Source organism: Hibiscus syriacus, unplaced genomic scaffold (assembly GCF_006381635.1).
Source record: "Hibiscus syriacus cultivar Baekdansim isolate YM2019G1 unplaced genomic scaffold, ASM638163v2 tig00112325_pilon, whole genome shotgun sequence".
NCBI classification, from domain to species: Eukaryota; Viridiplantae; Streptophyta; class Magnoliopsida; order Malvales; family Malvaceae; genus Hibiscus; species Hibiscus syriacus.
In genome coordinates, this window is record NW_024063302.1 from 8,484 (window position 1) to 25,404 (window position 16,921).

Below are 16,921 nucleotides of genomic sequence, written 5' to 3' on the forward strand. Positions count from 1 at the left end.
AAACTATATTTTAGTATATGAATTTTAAGTTAGAATTTGTTTCATTTAAAAAACATCACATCAATAACTTTAGTAAAAGATATTTGATTATATTAACAAGGATAAAGTACACAAATTGTCCTAATTATAATGATACTTTATTAAATTCATCGACTATTAAAGTTATAATATGGTCCTTTAATTATAAGGTGATATTTTGTTGAATCCATAAAAATTAAATGTTCTAAAATAATTATCTGACTATTTAGTATATTCCAAACTCATCATTTTTCGTTAAAAATATTAATGACAGTGTTGACTTGATGACTGAGATATGATAAAATTTAATTTAAAAATCTAAAAAATTGTCATATATAAGTCAATAGGTTAATATTCAGATTAAATTCTTGTCAAATTTTTAATGGAAAAAAGACAACTTTAAAACATACTAAATAGATAGGCGACTATTTTGAAACTTTTAATAGTCGGGGAACTCAACAAAGTAACACCCTATAGTCGAAGAATCATTTTATAATTTTTAATAGTCGAAGGACTCTACAAAGCATCACCCTATAGTCGGCATCGTTTGTGTATTTTACCCTTTTAATAATTTTGTTTAAATTTTTAGATTTTACAAATAAAAGGTCTAAAATTTTTAAAATAATTATAGAAACAAAATTTTAAATATTATAAAAAAGAAATTAAGGCACGGTTTAAGAAATATGAAAATATATACAGGCAAAGCAGTAGAGTTAATGATAATTGATTCCACTGGCTTTCTTCATTCATTGAAAAACTTTTTTTTCCAATGAATTTTTTTTATTATATAAAATGATTATAAAAATAATATTTATTTTAAAAATTTTTAATTATTAAATATTAAACACTTAATTATTTTCATAATTGATATTTAAATTCATAACTTTTAAAAATAACAATAATTTTTTAACTCTTGTAAATTGATTCGTACAATTTTAAGCGGTAGAAAAAAAAAATAGAAGGCTAGCGCACTTCCCATGAACCACGTTGGCGAGCTGCCATCTGTAAGGTTCTTCTACGTACCCCACTTTTGCATTGGGACAATTTCCTTTGACGTGGCACCCACCCCCTCTTTACCTACATAAATACCTCTTCTCCCTCATCTTTCTTTCATTTCTTTTAGGAGACGATTGGTTCGTTGAATGTTTTTGAGGGAATTAAAATATGTAAATGAATTAGAATATGTAGGAATTGAAATTTGAATCTGAAACATGTTTGGTTGGCAGAAAATTAAATTAGAATTTAATTCTATATTCTATTTGATTCGCAGATATATTAGATGAATTTGATTTCAGTAATGTAAAATGACATAATTACACTTCTTTTTTTTTACTTAATTTTAGTTTGTTTTATAACTTTAATGTAACAATATATTATAAAAATTTAAAAAATATTAAATTTTCATTTTATTGATTGATTATTCATTTCAATAAATTATAAAAATCATACTAATAAATATCATAAGTTAAAATCATCCCAATTAAAGATGACCATGGGTAGGGTTAGGTCGGGTTTTTGGTCCACTCGACCCAACCCGAAAATAAGGGAACCTCCACCAGAGACCCGACCCGACCCGACCAAAATAAAGTTTCACCCACCCGACCAGAATATATAAATTAAAAACACGACCCAAAATAATAAAAAAATTATTCTTATTCAATAAAAATAGTGACTTAATTGAAAAAATTATATATAGAGGGATATTATTGTAATTATTCCTAATTATATAAGGTAAAATTATATATTTTTTTCTGGCCGGTCGGGTATTTTTCACCCTAAACCCAAATTCGACCCGAATATCAAACTTAAAAAAATCTGACCCGACCCGAACCCAATTTTTTTAAAAAAAAATCCGACCCGATTCTGTTTTTTAAAAAAAAATCGACCCGAATAACAAAATATTGATGAGGGTAGTATGATCAAATTTCACATTCCCTCCTCAAAAAATTTCAATTCCATCATGTTATGAATGAAATTTACTTTCCTTCTCTTGATGGAATTAGATTCCAATTCTCCCTTTAAAAACTTAAACAAAATATGAGAAAATGATCGATTCAATTTCTCTAATTCTAAAAATTCCAACGAATCAAACGTCACTCTACTCTCGTATTTTCTTTTCCTTTCCGAGAAAAAAAACCCAAACAAGCAAAGGAAAGTTGGAAAGGCAACAATAATGCCGGGTTTTGGTGGTTTGGAAGTTCCCGATGGGATGTCCCACGGCATTTAAAAGATGTTTCTCGAGATTCGCGTGATCACCTCCCATCATTAATGGCTTCTTGTTATCCTATCAGTCTCAAGGTAAAAAAAGAAAAAGAAAAATGAAAATTTGGAGTGAGTTGGGTGTGCTGAAGTTGAACTACTACACGAGTGAACTGTAGATTGACTCTTTTTTTTTTTTATGATTCATTGACATTCTTCTGATATTCTTTCGTTTCATGTCATCGACGTGTGTTTCAAGGTGAAGGTACAAGGGACCAACAAGCAGGGTAGCAGCATTAAACGTATGCTCACCCATGGATCATGGACGCCATTCGATCAGGGATCGACGAGTAGGATACAAGAGAAAAACGATATTGAACAACATCACGGGGATGGTTTCGCCGGGAGAACTGTTGGCTATCCTCGGACCTTAAGGCAGCGGCAAATCGACTCTCCTCAATGCCTTGGCCGGGGAGGCTGCAACACGGCCATGGTAATTTCTCCGGGACCATGCTTGCCAACAACAGAAAACCGACAAAACAAATAGCCAAACGCACGGGATTCGTTGCCCAATACGATGTTCAATACCCTCACTTGACGGTTAGGGAAACGTTAGTGTATTGCTCTCTTTTAAGGTTGCCGAGAACATTGTCGGCCAAGGAGAAGATTTCGGTGGCCGAATCGGTTTTGTTGGAGTTGGGGTTGTCGAAATGTGAAAACACAATGGTCGGGAACAGTTTTATACGTGGGATTTCGGGTGGAGAACGGAAAAGAGTAAGCATAGCTCATGAAATGCTTATAAACCCTAGTCTACTTATTCTCGATGAACCGACGTCGGGTTTGGACTCGACGGCGGTACATCGGCTGGTTTCGATTTTGGGTTCGTTGGCTCAAAAGGGGAAGACCATCGTCACATCCATGCACCAACCATCTAGCCGAGTTTATCAGTCGTTTGACTCGGTGTTGGTCCTGAGCGAAGGAAGGAGCTTGTATTTCGGCAAGGGAAGTGAAGCTATGGGTTACTTTGAGTCGATTGGGTTCTCACCATCTTTTCCCATGAATCCAGCGGATTTCCTCCTTGATCTCGCAAACGGTACGTCGTCTTTTTACTTTCTTTTACATGAGTTGGTTGAGTTAACTCGAACATGTGAATGAACTGAACCCACTTCATTTCTAGTTTCGTTTAGAAGACTAATTTGTCGCTGTGTACTTACTGTATATATAGATTCTACATTAGCTAGTAGAAAAGATATTGCCAAATAGTGGTGGGTCGGTAGATTAATTATACTTGGTTTTAATTTGTTGGAAACATAAAGTTGACAATTAAAGGTTATGACCCCTCCATAGAAATATGCCTTTTTTTTCTCGATGAAGACTTTGCATATCCAATCAAGGATGAACTCATGATTTCACATTAGTAAGGACGAACTTATAAAATTTAAAGTAGAAATTTATAAAATTTTAAGGGCCGAAATTATACTTTCAATAGAACCGATCCCTCTAGGTCCATCCCTGTAGCCAACACACTATGGTTGATCCCTCTAGCTTAGCTCATGGTGAACACTCTGGTTGATCCCTCTAGCTTAGCTCATGGGATGAATTATGAACCACACATTTCATCATCCATCCTTGATTAACTGCCCAATTTGCTACTTAAATTGTCTAGAAACACTTTAATTATTGGTCAAAAAGTCTAATGGATATGCTTGGAGGAGGGTCACCAACTAGCTTAGAACATTTCACCTAAAGTTTAAACTTCAATGCCTACACATGTATAGCTCTCCCTAGTATATCATTCACAGTAGCAATATATATAATAAATGGTAAACAATACCTATAATCACCTAACTATTAATTGTTGAAATAATCAAGTAATCTGATTGATAAAATTAAAATATCAGTTTCAAAATGAAAATGGATAATAATTAAGTAGTCATAGGTATAGTTTACCCTGAAATAAATGGTGTGGGTGCGTCTTGGATCCAAATAGCCTAAGTAGCTAGAAAAAGTAATGTTATGTGCCAACGGTGGATGAAGTGGTCTTTTGACATGTTTGGATCTTTAATGCCCATGATAACAAGACGAATATTACATGGGAGTTTATGGTATTAGAGTTGGGAGTCTTGGACATCATGATCTCCAGGAAGATTTTAATATTTGTGACCAATGATGCAATTGATAGCGTTAGCAAACATTTTATCATGCTCGTCTTGGCCAATAATTCTTACAACACCTTATCAAATAATTGCTACATCGGTCCCATAGGCTGTTCTATTCCAGCTTTACACGTGTCCAAATTTGACCTTCCTACCTCGTTATAAAAAGACTGATCTGAAAACATTTTTCTTTCAAGTCCAACTATGGAATTCTGAAGACCAACTTTGTTCCCTTTTCTTTTTTTACAACTAAAGTCATAAAAAGCAAGTGATGGCCCAACCATAGTGGTCTTGGCAGGGGCAGCACCAAACCCTGAGTGACACTGGCACTGCAACTCAGTTTCTTTTTATTACTATTATACTTGATAAATCAGTGATAATATTAGGATAAATGAATTTATCAATGTCATTAGTCTAGATGTTGTCTGTTTACTTTTTGAATTTTAAAGCCCAACTTTACTGGTGTTGATATTTTGTGACTTGCTATAAAGGAAATCTAATCCCACTCCATCAACTTTACCCAAATTTTTAATTGTTTTTAGGATAAACTAACATTTAGTATCTAAATTATCAGTTTTGATTCGTTTTAGTATTTAAACTTTCAGTTTTTTCAAGACTACACCCAAAGTTAAGTTTTTGTTTCATTTTTAGTACCAAAACTTAGGTGTTCAAGAAATTGAAAGTTTAGGTACCAAATACTTAAACCATACTTAAAGGTTTAAAAAATGAAAATTTAGGTATTAAAACGGATCAAAACTGATAGTTTAGGTACTAAACGCGTTAATTTTTTTAGTAACGGATACCAAAATGAAACAAAAATTAAACGTCGCGTATGATATGATCAAAAATGATAGTTTAAGTACTAAATGCTATAATTTTTTAGCAACGAGTACTAAAATGAAACAAAAACTAAACGTCAGATATGATTTAAAAAATTGAAAGTTTAGATTTCTAACAATCATAGAAAAAATTAAAAGTTTAGGTTTCAAACAAATTAAAATTAATAGTTTAAGTAATAAACGTGTAATTTACATTTATTTTATATGTATAACTATATTTATAACTTGTACAATGCTTTGATTCAACACATGTTTATCCATATTTTTAAACGTTACAGTAGGCATATGCTCAGAGTTCCTGTTCTTCACACTACTCTTGGTTATTTAAGTAATATTCTACAGTTTTGGACTGATATTTGTCTATACTTTCGGCCACGCTGCTTTATTATTTAAAGTTATACTGTTTTATTTTAATCACTTTCAGGAAAATATGCTAATTTGTAGGGAAATAATATGCATTTTTTTGGCGTAAATTATGCATTTAGTACATAAATTATCAGTTTTAATATATTTTAGTACTTAAACTATTAATTTTTATTACAAAAAATAATAGTTCAGGTATTAAATACGTAATTTATCCTTTTTCTTATTCTAGCATAAGCAGTTTTTGCATTAATTTATTGTTAGTTAATGATTGTACAGGTGTGTGTAAACTTGATGGTGTGAGTGAAAGAGAGAGGTCGAACATAAAGCAAACCCTGAGTGCATCCTATAACACCCTGCTGGCTCCAAAAGTTAAAGCTGCTTGCATGGAGACCACCCCTGTTTTGGGGAAATATTCTCTTGTTGGCGGCAGCGGCCATTGTTCCGAGTGAGGCCGGATTAGCAACCGATTTGATCTCTCTCTACTTGGTTTTATCAGTTTAGCATTCTGCTTCAAAGAAGCCTTAAAGAAAGAAAGCAAGAGTCTTTCAACACCCTCAGAGTCTTCCAAGTGATAACTGCTGCGATACTGGCTGGTTTGATGTGGTGTCATTCGGATTATCGAGATATCCAAGACCGCCTCGGCCTCCTCTTTTTTTTTTTTCTCCATCTTTTGGGGTGTGTTGCCCTCGTTTAATGCGGTGTTCGCGTTTCCTCAATGTGAGCACCATTTTTTTAATTCAAAATTCCACCACCACCTCATGCTTCTTACACATAATTTTTTATTCAAAACCCATCCGGTAACCCATGCCCCACTTGAAGCACTAACCCACTATGCCATGCCTCAACCTTTCCCAAGAAGCTGGCCATATCTTGCTGCTACCACACGTCCTCCAACACCTCACCTGCAAAAATTAGAACACAAGGAAGTGGGAATATTTTCTTTATTGGGTTGTAACTGGATATTTAACCCAAACACTCATCTTCAAAAAATAACAGACTCCAAAGGTTACATATCATTCACTGTTTTTATTTTTATTTGAATGCATGTTATTTTTCTGATCGGTTCATTACTAGTCCAGCAAGAAATCATGTTCTTTTTTAGTTCGAATGTAAAGTACATCACATATTGTTTTTTTAATATAATACTGTGATAATTTTTCTAAAAGCTCAAATCTAGCATTTCAAATGTAACCTTTTTTTTCCTTTCTTTTTCGAGTATAATGTATATATTTGAAATAATAAATATAAAAATAAATAAGTGTTTTTAACTCTAATCAGCCCAACTAACTAGAAAATAACAAAAAAATAATAAATGGGGAAGAGTTTCGAATATACCTGAGAAAATGAATGGTTTCATCGGAGTTGGGGTCGAGTGAGTTTAGAAACTCTAGGGCCTTGCATGTTAGTTTATTGCCTAGATCTAGGTTTTGAGAGGTAGGTTTTGTATTTTTGGGGTGAGTAGAGGTCGCCTCGTCGTCGAAGGTCGCCGGAATAGGGGCATGCGAAAGGTCGAGTTTTTTTTCGGGTTAGATCCAAGGTTATTTAGGGGGTTTTGGTGTGAGGTTCGATTTGAGAGGATAGATCGGAGAGAGCCGAGTGTTTTGGGTTCGGTTTAAGGTCTCCGACCACCGCGTGTGGTTGTCGGAGCGACGGGTGGATTGGTGGCGCTAGTTTCAGGCGAGAACTCTCGTCCGAGGGAAAGAGAGATTTGAAAGAGAGTGTTTCATATTTTTTTCCTGTTTTAGGCTTAAAATGAAAAAAAAATGAGTAAATGATGGGTTTTATAGTAGGATTTAAAGGGTTAATTACATCTTGAGTCCCCTCACTTTTGTCCGTGTTTTGCATTTAGGTCCTAGTGGAGGGCTATTTCGATTATTTCATTTTTTTATAGTTGCTGATGTGAGTATTTTCCTTTTTGTTATGTATGTTATGCATTTTTTGGTGATTTTATGTTTAGTCCCTACAATTTCATCTTACTTTATATTTTAGTTATTAATTTGTTTTCATTTTGTTTTGATTTGGTCACTAATTTACTAACTTTTCATTCACACAAATTAACCCCTAAACTTTTGTAACACTGATATTTTGGTCACCGATGAAACTTTAAATTGCTTTTACTTTGAACACGTATTTTATTCTATGTTACAATCTCGTCCATGTTTCCTATTTAATGTTCTTGTTTTATTGATTTTTGAACCACTGTATTTTAGTTTATTTACGTTTAAGCAACAAAAATTGTTATGGTTTCATTTAAATTATTTTTATTTTGTTATTGTATGTTTTTTAAGTTCTTATTTAGAGCATGATATTTTAATTGTTTATATTTTAACCCTTCTTAATGTTTTGGACTTATTATCATTCTAGTGTAATTATTATATAATATTTGTGTATTTATGTTTTTTTTTAAAAAAAAGCTTCAATGTATCATTTTTATTTCGTTTAAAAGCCTCATTAACATAACTCAACTTATTACATAATTGGATTAAGGGCAATATTTATTTATTTTAAAATATTAAGAAGGGGCAGTCTTAAGACAGCTAGATGTCATATTTCGATATTTTAAAATAAATAAATATCCCACTAGAAAAATAAAAAAAATTGTTTGCATTTAAAATTAATTAATTTTGATGAGAAGAGGAAATATTCACTATTTTAAACTTATCAAGACAATTCGTCTAATTTTATTAGGGATTAAGTCTCGGTATTTTTAAATAATTGAATATCCTTTATCCTTTATAATAATACAATTAGAATTAATAGGTTTAATTTCTTTCTTTGGGTAGAATAAAAATTATTTTAATATTAAATTCTTAGGAAAAAATATTATATTCTGTTTATTTCAGTTGGAAAGAGAAATATTCGTCCTAAAGTATTTTAGGGAGTATTTTCTCTTCAATTGGAAATATGAGATTATTTTCTATTTTTCCTTAGAATTTTTTGTTCTATAATATTGTATGGTTGAATTCGGAATAATGGAATCGTAATTTAAATATGTATTCGAATTCTTAGATTTCTATTATTTCGAGATAATATATAATCGATAGGTACCAATTTTGGGCGTTGTGGGGGTGCTCATCCTTCCCCACACGTAACCGACCCCCGAACCCTTTTTATTACTAAAAGTGAATTTCTGGTTACACGTATATCGGTAAATCTTTTAAAATGACGTTTTTTTAAAAAACTCTTTATAAAGAAATTTTTTGAGTATTCGACCTACTTAATTCAAAAGGTCGATGGTGACTCCGAAACATTTCTCTTATAAAATCGAGTTTTCACAAAATAAATCGAGACACGTCGTATCGTCGGAAATCGTTTACGACACTCAAGAACGTGCCAAATTCATGAAAGAGCGTGCTTCGGGCATGTACACTTTATCTTCCTATTTCATGGCACGGATAATCGGAGACCTCTCTATGGAACTCATTCTCCCCACAGTTTTCCTTCTCGTAACATATTGGATGGCCGGATTGAAATCCAAGTTGGTCGAATTTATACTGACATTGTTGGTTCTTCTCGGCTACGTGCTCGTCTCTCAAGGGCTCGGGCTCGCGTTAGGCGCATTGATCATGGATGCCAAACAGGCATCAACCATAGTTACAGTCACAATGCTAGCATTTGTTCTAACAGGAGGATACTACGTGCACAAGGTGCCGTCATGTATGGCATGGATCAAGTATACTTCTACTACATACTACAGCTATAAACTGTTTATCAACGTTCAATACGGCGACGGAAAGAGAGTCTCGTCCTTACTGGGTTGCTCGCATCCCGGAAGATCAAAGTTAGCTGTAAGTTGATCGATCAAGACATCGCGGGGCAAATTAGGCCGGAACTGAGTGTCGGGATCTTGATTCTAATGTTCGTAGGATATAGGTTGTTGGCTTACCTTGCATTGAGGCGCATCAAAAGGCTGAGAGGCCTTTGTATTAGTTTACAGGTTCTTGTTATTCGTACAAAGGCTTTATAATTGTAAATTTTCCCACGATTCCCTGCAAAAAGAAATGGCGAGAGAAAAGATTTGTCATTATTAATTTGTATTACATATTTAATTTTGACAGATAAAATTTCCAGCAAGAATTATCTATATGTTTAAAATCTCGAATTTGAGATTTATTTAAATGATATTAAATTGATTATTAATTGCTTATTCTCGTTGATGACTAAATGTAATTTTAGTCTCTTCTGTTGAAAAATAAACAAGTTGCCACAAGTTTCCAAGCCACTTTAAGTGGAATTAAATGTACCATCGAAATTATGAAAAAAAAAATTAAATATAGCAACTTTTGTTGAAATTTGATAAATGGAATAATTCAATATAGTCACTAAACTTTAGAGTATTTACAAATTAGTCTATAGGCTTCAACTATAAATACCCTAGTTCATTTAGCTTCAAAATCATCCCAAAGCATTCTAGCTTTCTTCTAATTCTAGAGAGAATTTAGAGAGTTTTTTTAGAGTTGTTTTCTCCTTTTTATCAAGAGAGAATTATCATTGTTTTCTCCTTGGTCGATCGAGAGAAGTTGTAATTCCTATTTTCTCATAGTGAAATTCTTCTACCGTTGCCCGTGGTTTTTACCATATATTATTTAGGGGTTTTCCACGTAAATTTTGTGTCTCTTTTATCTTCAATTTTTTATTTTCTCAAATTATCAATTGCGTTTTTGCTCATTCTGATAGCCGTCTTCCGCAACAATTGGTATCCGAGCCAGATTAGAGTGTGTAATATCTGCTTATTGTCTTTGTGGTTGCCACCAAAAGGTGGATCCTCCAACATAAGAAAGTAAGAAGTTATTACCCATTCTTTGAAGGTTCCAGAGAACTATTCACGATAGTGAAATAGTGGGAGCTATCCGTAAACGAAGAAATGACAACGAAATTTGATATTGAAAAGTTCAATGGGAGAAATTTCTCATTGTGGAAATTGAAGATGAAGGCCATCCTGAGGAAAGACAGTTGTCTAACAACTATCAGCAAAAGGCCAGTAGATTTCACAGACGACAACAAATGGATCGAAATGTACGAAAATGCTATGGCAAACTTTCATCTAGCATTAGCAGATGAAGTATTGTCAAGCATCGAGGAGAAGAAGACAGCTAAAGAGATATGGGATCATCTCACCAAAATGTACGAGGCCACTTCGCTGCACAATAAAATTTTCTTTAAGAGGAAATTGTACACTCTCCGGATGTCAGAATCTACTTCAGTGACGGAGCACTTAAACACACTGAACACTTTATTTTCTCAGCTTACATCTTTAAGCTGTAAAATAGTAGAACAAGAACGTGCTGAACTTCTACTTCAAAGTCTACAAGATTCGTATGATCAACTCATCATCAACTTGACAAACAGTAATGTCATCAGTCTAGTCTTCGATGACGTTGCAGCTGCTGTTCTACAAGAAGAAAATTGGCGCAAGAACAAGGAAGACAGACAAGTAAATCTGCAACAAGTAGAAGCGTTGACAACGATGACAACGATGAAAGGGGAGATCAACAGAACGTGGCCAAAGCAGCAGTCAAAAACATGGTAGATCAAAGTCGAGAAGCAAGAAGAATTTAAAGTGTTACAACTGTGGAAAGAAGGGTCACTTGAAGAAGGATTGTTGGAGTCTAAATAAAAACTCAAATCCACAAGGCAATACCGCAAACACTTCAGATGATGGAGATGCTCTATGCTGTGAAGCGTTAACCACCGTAGAAGGTAGAAAGAGATATGTAGACATATGACTCATTGATTCGGGAGGAACATATCACATGACCTCAAGAAGAGAATGGTTCCATCATTATGAACCTGTCTCAGGAGGATCTGTGTATAGTTGCAATGATCATGCCTTAGAGATCATTGGCGTGGGAACCATCAAATTAAAGATGTATGATGGAACAATTAAAGTTGTTCGAGATGTATCGTGACGATCAAGTTGAGAGGTATCGTGCAAGACTGGTGGTCAAAGAATATGCTCAAAAAGAAGGTATTGATTTCAATGCAATATTTTCTCCTGTGGTTCGACTAACAACAGTTCGAGTAGTTTTGGCAATGTGTGCCACATTGAACTTACATCTAGAGCAACTAGATTTTAAAACAGCTTTTCTTCATGGAAATCTTGAAGAAGAGATTTATATGCTCCAACCTGAAGGTTTTGAAGAAAAAGAAAAGAAGAACTTGGTTTACAGGTTGAAAAAATCTTTGTACGGTCTAAAACAGGCGCCGAGGTGTTGGTATAAGAGATTTGATTCCTTCATTATGTGCCTTGGATACAACAGACTTAATGCAGACCCTTGTGCTTATTTCAAGAGGTCTGGTGATAACAATTTTGTTATATTGCTGTTGTATGTGATGACATGTTGGTTGCAGGACCTAACAAAGATCATATTGAAGAATTGAAGGCACAACTGGCTAGGGAATTTGAAATGAAGGACTTGGGATCAGCAAACAAGATTCTAGGGATGCAAATTCACCGAGACAGAAGTAATAGGAAGATTTGGCTTTCACAAAAGAATTACTTGAAGAAAATCTTGTCACGATTCAGCATGCAAGATTGTAAGTCAATTTCTACCCCTCTTCCTATTAACTTCAAATTATCCTCCAGTATGAGTCCTAGCAGTGAAGAAGAGAGGATGGAGATGTCTCAAGTACCGTATGCATCAACAGTGGGAAGTTTAATGTTCGTTATGATATGCACAAGACCAGACATTGCACAAGCAGTGGGAGTGGTTAGTCGGTACATGGCGAATCCAGGAAAAGAGCATTGGAATACAGTAAAGAGGATCCTGAGAAACATCAAAGGGACCTCAAATATTGCATTATGTTACGGAGGATCAAACTTACTAATCAATGGATTTGTAGATTCTGACTATGCAGGGGATTGGATAAAAACAAATCTACTACAGGATATGTGTTCAAAATTGTTGGTGGAACTGTAAGCTAGGTTTCAAAATTGCAGTCAGTTGTGGCTACGTCCACAACAGAAGCAGAATATGTAGCAGCTACACAAGCCAGTAAAGAAGCAATTTGGTTGAAGATGCTATTGGAGGAGCTTGGGCACAATCAAGAGTATGTCTCTTTGTTTTGTGACAGTCAAAGCGCCTTGCATCTAGCAAGGAATCCAACATTTCATTCAAGGACAAAACACATACGAGTTCAGTACCATTTCATTCGTGAAAAGGTGGAAGAAGGGACGGTAGATATGCAGAAGATCCATACCAAAGACAACATAGCAGATTTCATGACAAAGGTGGTAAATGCTTATACATTTACTCGATGTCGATCCTCCTGTGGCCTGTCAGAGACATAAGCAACATGATGGTACAAGGTAGAAAGAATTTTGTGAAGATATGATTGTTCCAATCAAATCTTCAAGTGGGAGATTGTTGAAAAATAAACAAGTTGCCACAAGTTGCCAAGCCACTTTCGGTGGAATTAAATGCACCACCGAAATCATGAAAAAAAAAATTAAATATAGCAACTTTTGTTGAAATTTGATAAATGGATAATTCAATGTAGTCACTAAACTTTGGGGTATTTACAAATTAGTCCATAGGCTTTAACTATAAATATTCTAGCTCATTTAGCTTCAAAATCATCCCAAAGCATTCTAGCTTTCTTCCAATACTAGAGAGAATTTAGAGAGTTTCTTGAGAGTTGTTTTCTCCTTTTTATCAAGAGAGAATTATCATTGTTTTCTCCTTGGTCGATCGAGAGAAGTTGTAATTCCTATTTTCTCATAGTGAAATTCTTCTACAGTTGCCCGTGGTTTTTACCCTATATTATTTAGGGGTTTTCCATGTAAATCTTGTGTCTCTTTTATCTTCAATTTTTATTTTCTCAAATTATCAGTTGTGTTTTTACTCTATCCGATAGCCCTCTTCCGCAACATCTTCTAAGTACAAATATCATTTTAAACCGTAGTATTGTTTCATTAAGTGGAAAATTACTTTAACCCCGCTTAAAATTTAATTCTTTCATGTAGCCCTTTTTAAATTATTTTTAAATATAGTCCGTCTAGATTTTTTTTAGTTTTATCTTAATCTATTGATTTCGAACTACAAACCAGGGTGAATATGACAATATCCACCTTTAATAGCTCCGTTGCCATGGCTAAAAAAGGAGAAAAACCTTGTTCCGGTTAGTATTGTAATTAAGACAAGATAAATTGTAAATTATTCGAGTTTGATTTGATTAAAGTTTAATAAATATTTGACTTTAATAGATTTCATGCGAGTAATTCAAAAATATATATTTATTAAAATTTTATTTAAAAAAAATAAATTATTAATAATATTAATTTTTATGTGTTTTTTTAGAAAATTAGTATAAGTCATGTTTGAATTTGAACTTCAATTGAGTTAAATTTGAAATTTTTTTATTATAATATTTTTTCAAGCTTAATTCATTGTTTTAAATTCAAGTCGAGTTTGAAAATCTTAGGTTCGTAATTTTTTAGTCGAGTTGAGCTCCATTTTATAAATTTCGAGTCAATTTGAGATCTATTTTAACGATTTTAAGTCGAACTTAATAATACTCAAATTTGACTCGGCTCATTTAGCGCCCTTCAGGGCCATCCTGTCCCACGGACAGGGCTAGCCAGACTTTCCCGTTTATTACTTTCTACGGTCCTTTGTTTTTAAGACCTGGATTAAGAAAAAACACAGTAGCGAAGCAGACATATGTCGATAAATTTAATCGTATACTGTCTTAATGAAAACTCTATATCCAAAAAAAAATGTTAATCAACGATATTGAATGATTTATTTGTTCCTAAAATAATAATGTCTAATTAAATTCAAATAATCTAAATCGTAATTTGAAATAAAAAACCATATATAATTTAGTGTTTATTAGATTTTATGAAGTTAAATATATAAAATCTTATCAATATTTGGTAATCAACTTAAAGAGACCAAGGTTAATAATTAAATATTGATGAACAACTACCAAATAATTAATCCCAAAACCTAAAGGCTACAAACCCTTAATCCTAAGTAATTAGTTAAAGGTTTTGGATGGATCCATCGGCGGAATACAGTTGGGATATGTAAGAGTATGTCTTTAAAATTTTCGAATGTTCTTAGTTAAATCACTACTATAATGTTTAAAAATTCTCATTAATCCTCTTAAATTTTCAAAAATTTTAGTTAAGACCTCAACTTTTTTCGAAAAAAAATTAAACTAGACTCTTAAAAAAATTTGATTTTTTTACTTAAACCTCTAATTTTTTTTTAAGTAACTCTTCTCTAAATTCTATCACTAAGTTCCGCTCCTGGTGGACCTATGATTGATGATTTGATTCCTAACTTTAGCTTTGGAGAGTATAATTCAAAGTTTGATTCACCAACTTGTGGTGCCAACTTTAACCATGCTGCTCTTTGAAACATCTCTATTAACTGCCTGGCTTTATTTGATTATCGATCCAATTGATTTAATTTATTACAATGGTTCAATTTACTCAAGTATTATATAGTTTTTTAAGACATAAATTATAAATTATTTATAATCATCAACTTTAAATTTCCCCTTGAAGACACTTAAATTCGTCGCTCATAATATATTCATTATGTTATAAGTTATAATATATATATAGTTTATTTACACTTAAATTCGTCCCTTATAATACATACATATATATAATATTATATTATGTTTATTTACATTTTTTTCCCTTCTTTTCTTCTCTCCTTTTACAGGCCCAACAGTAATGGCCCAAATCCACACGCTGACCCAACTGCAATGGAAACCCTAGCAAGCCTTCACTCCATCAGCGCCGCATAGTGCACCCAGCTCTCCCTCACTCGTCTCTCCACAAGCGCCACAGTCCCCACTTGGCACGCCGCTTGTCACGCAACGAACCCACTTTTCTCGGCCTCCAACTTACGTGAATGTGTAGGACACCAACTGCTCAACATAGCCCGGTTCTCTCGGCCACAAGCAACGATGGTGGATGTCAAACAAATAAGAGTAGTTGAGTTTGATTAGGACTCAAGCTAGACCAAAAAAATAGGCATGCATTTTTGTATAAATAGGCATGTAATCAACAGTATTAGGGAGATTTTTTTTCACACGGTGGATACGAAAGACAACCAGAAAATTATCACACAAATTACACACGAAACATTACGAGAGAGAGGTCACGAAAACATCCCAGAAAACCGAAGCAAACTCAAAGCATTTGTAAACGATTCGCATAGAAATAAAGAGGTAGTAATTCGTTTTACCTTTGTTCGTTCATCTCTTCCTTTGCATGTCGTTTTGTGCTTAAGGTTTGGCTTGAAAACAGTCAAAAATGGAAGGCCGAGGACCCGGGGAGGGGCTTTTTTTTGAGAAGGTCTTGCTAGATCCACCCTCCCGAGGCCATTTTCTTTAAGCCATTTTTTTTTTGGGGAAAGTTTGGCTTGAGAACAGTCAAAAATGGAAGGCCGAGGACCCGGGGAGGGGCTTTTTGAGAGGATCTTGCCAGATCCACCCTCCCGAGGCCATTTTCTTTAAAAAAAAAGCCATTGTTTTTCTGGAAAGCAAGACCCCCGTTCTTCGTTGGTGAAGAACATTCGAGAAAAGGGAGAACAGAAGAGATATTTCGGCGAGAGATGAGGATGAAATGAATTTCAAACGTTTGGTTGAGTTAAAAATGAGGGGATCTGCGTGTTTCTGTTATATTAAGGGTAAACTATGCCTTGTGACCCTCTGATTCCTAAAACTTCCATTTTACCCCCCGAATCCGATTTTTTTAGACCCCATCCTCTTTTGAATTCGACCTTCAATCAGGGTTTTCTTTCAATTTAGTCATGTTGCTTCGTTTTTTTATTTTATAATAATTATTATTATTATTTTTAATATTATTACTTTATATATATATATACGTATTTCATATTTTATTTTTATATTAATACTTTTTGTTGTGTTTTACAATTTGCTATATATGTATATATTATTTTAATTTAACTATTACTATTATCTTCTTTTTACTAATTTATATATATATATATATTTACGTTATTATTATTATATGCGTATACTTTTTTTATTTGATTATTTTTGCTTAATGTTATATTTTAATATATATGTATATACTGTTTTACAAATTATTATATATGTATATATTATTTTTTAATTTAACTATTACTATTATCTTCTTTTTACTAATATATATATATATATATTTACGTTATTATTATTATATACGTATACTTTTTTTTTTCTTCTTTGATTATTTTTGCTTAATGTTATATTTTAATATATATGTATATATATATATATATGTATATACTTATAATAGTTTATTTATATATCTATTATTATTATGTGTACATTTCAAACGTTTTATTCGATTACCTTTTTCTTTACTTTGTTTTT

The 16,921-nt window shown here is 33.2% G+C and overlaps 1 pseudogene; it reads left to right on the forward strand.

Moving 5' to 3' along the window:
• The first annotated feature begins 2,506 nt into the window (after positions 1-2,506).
• Positions 2,507-9,545, forward strand: LOC120177818 (annotated as a pseudogene).
• Positions 9,546-16,921: the final 7,376 nt, after the last annotated feature.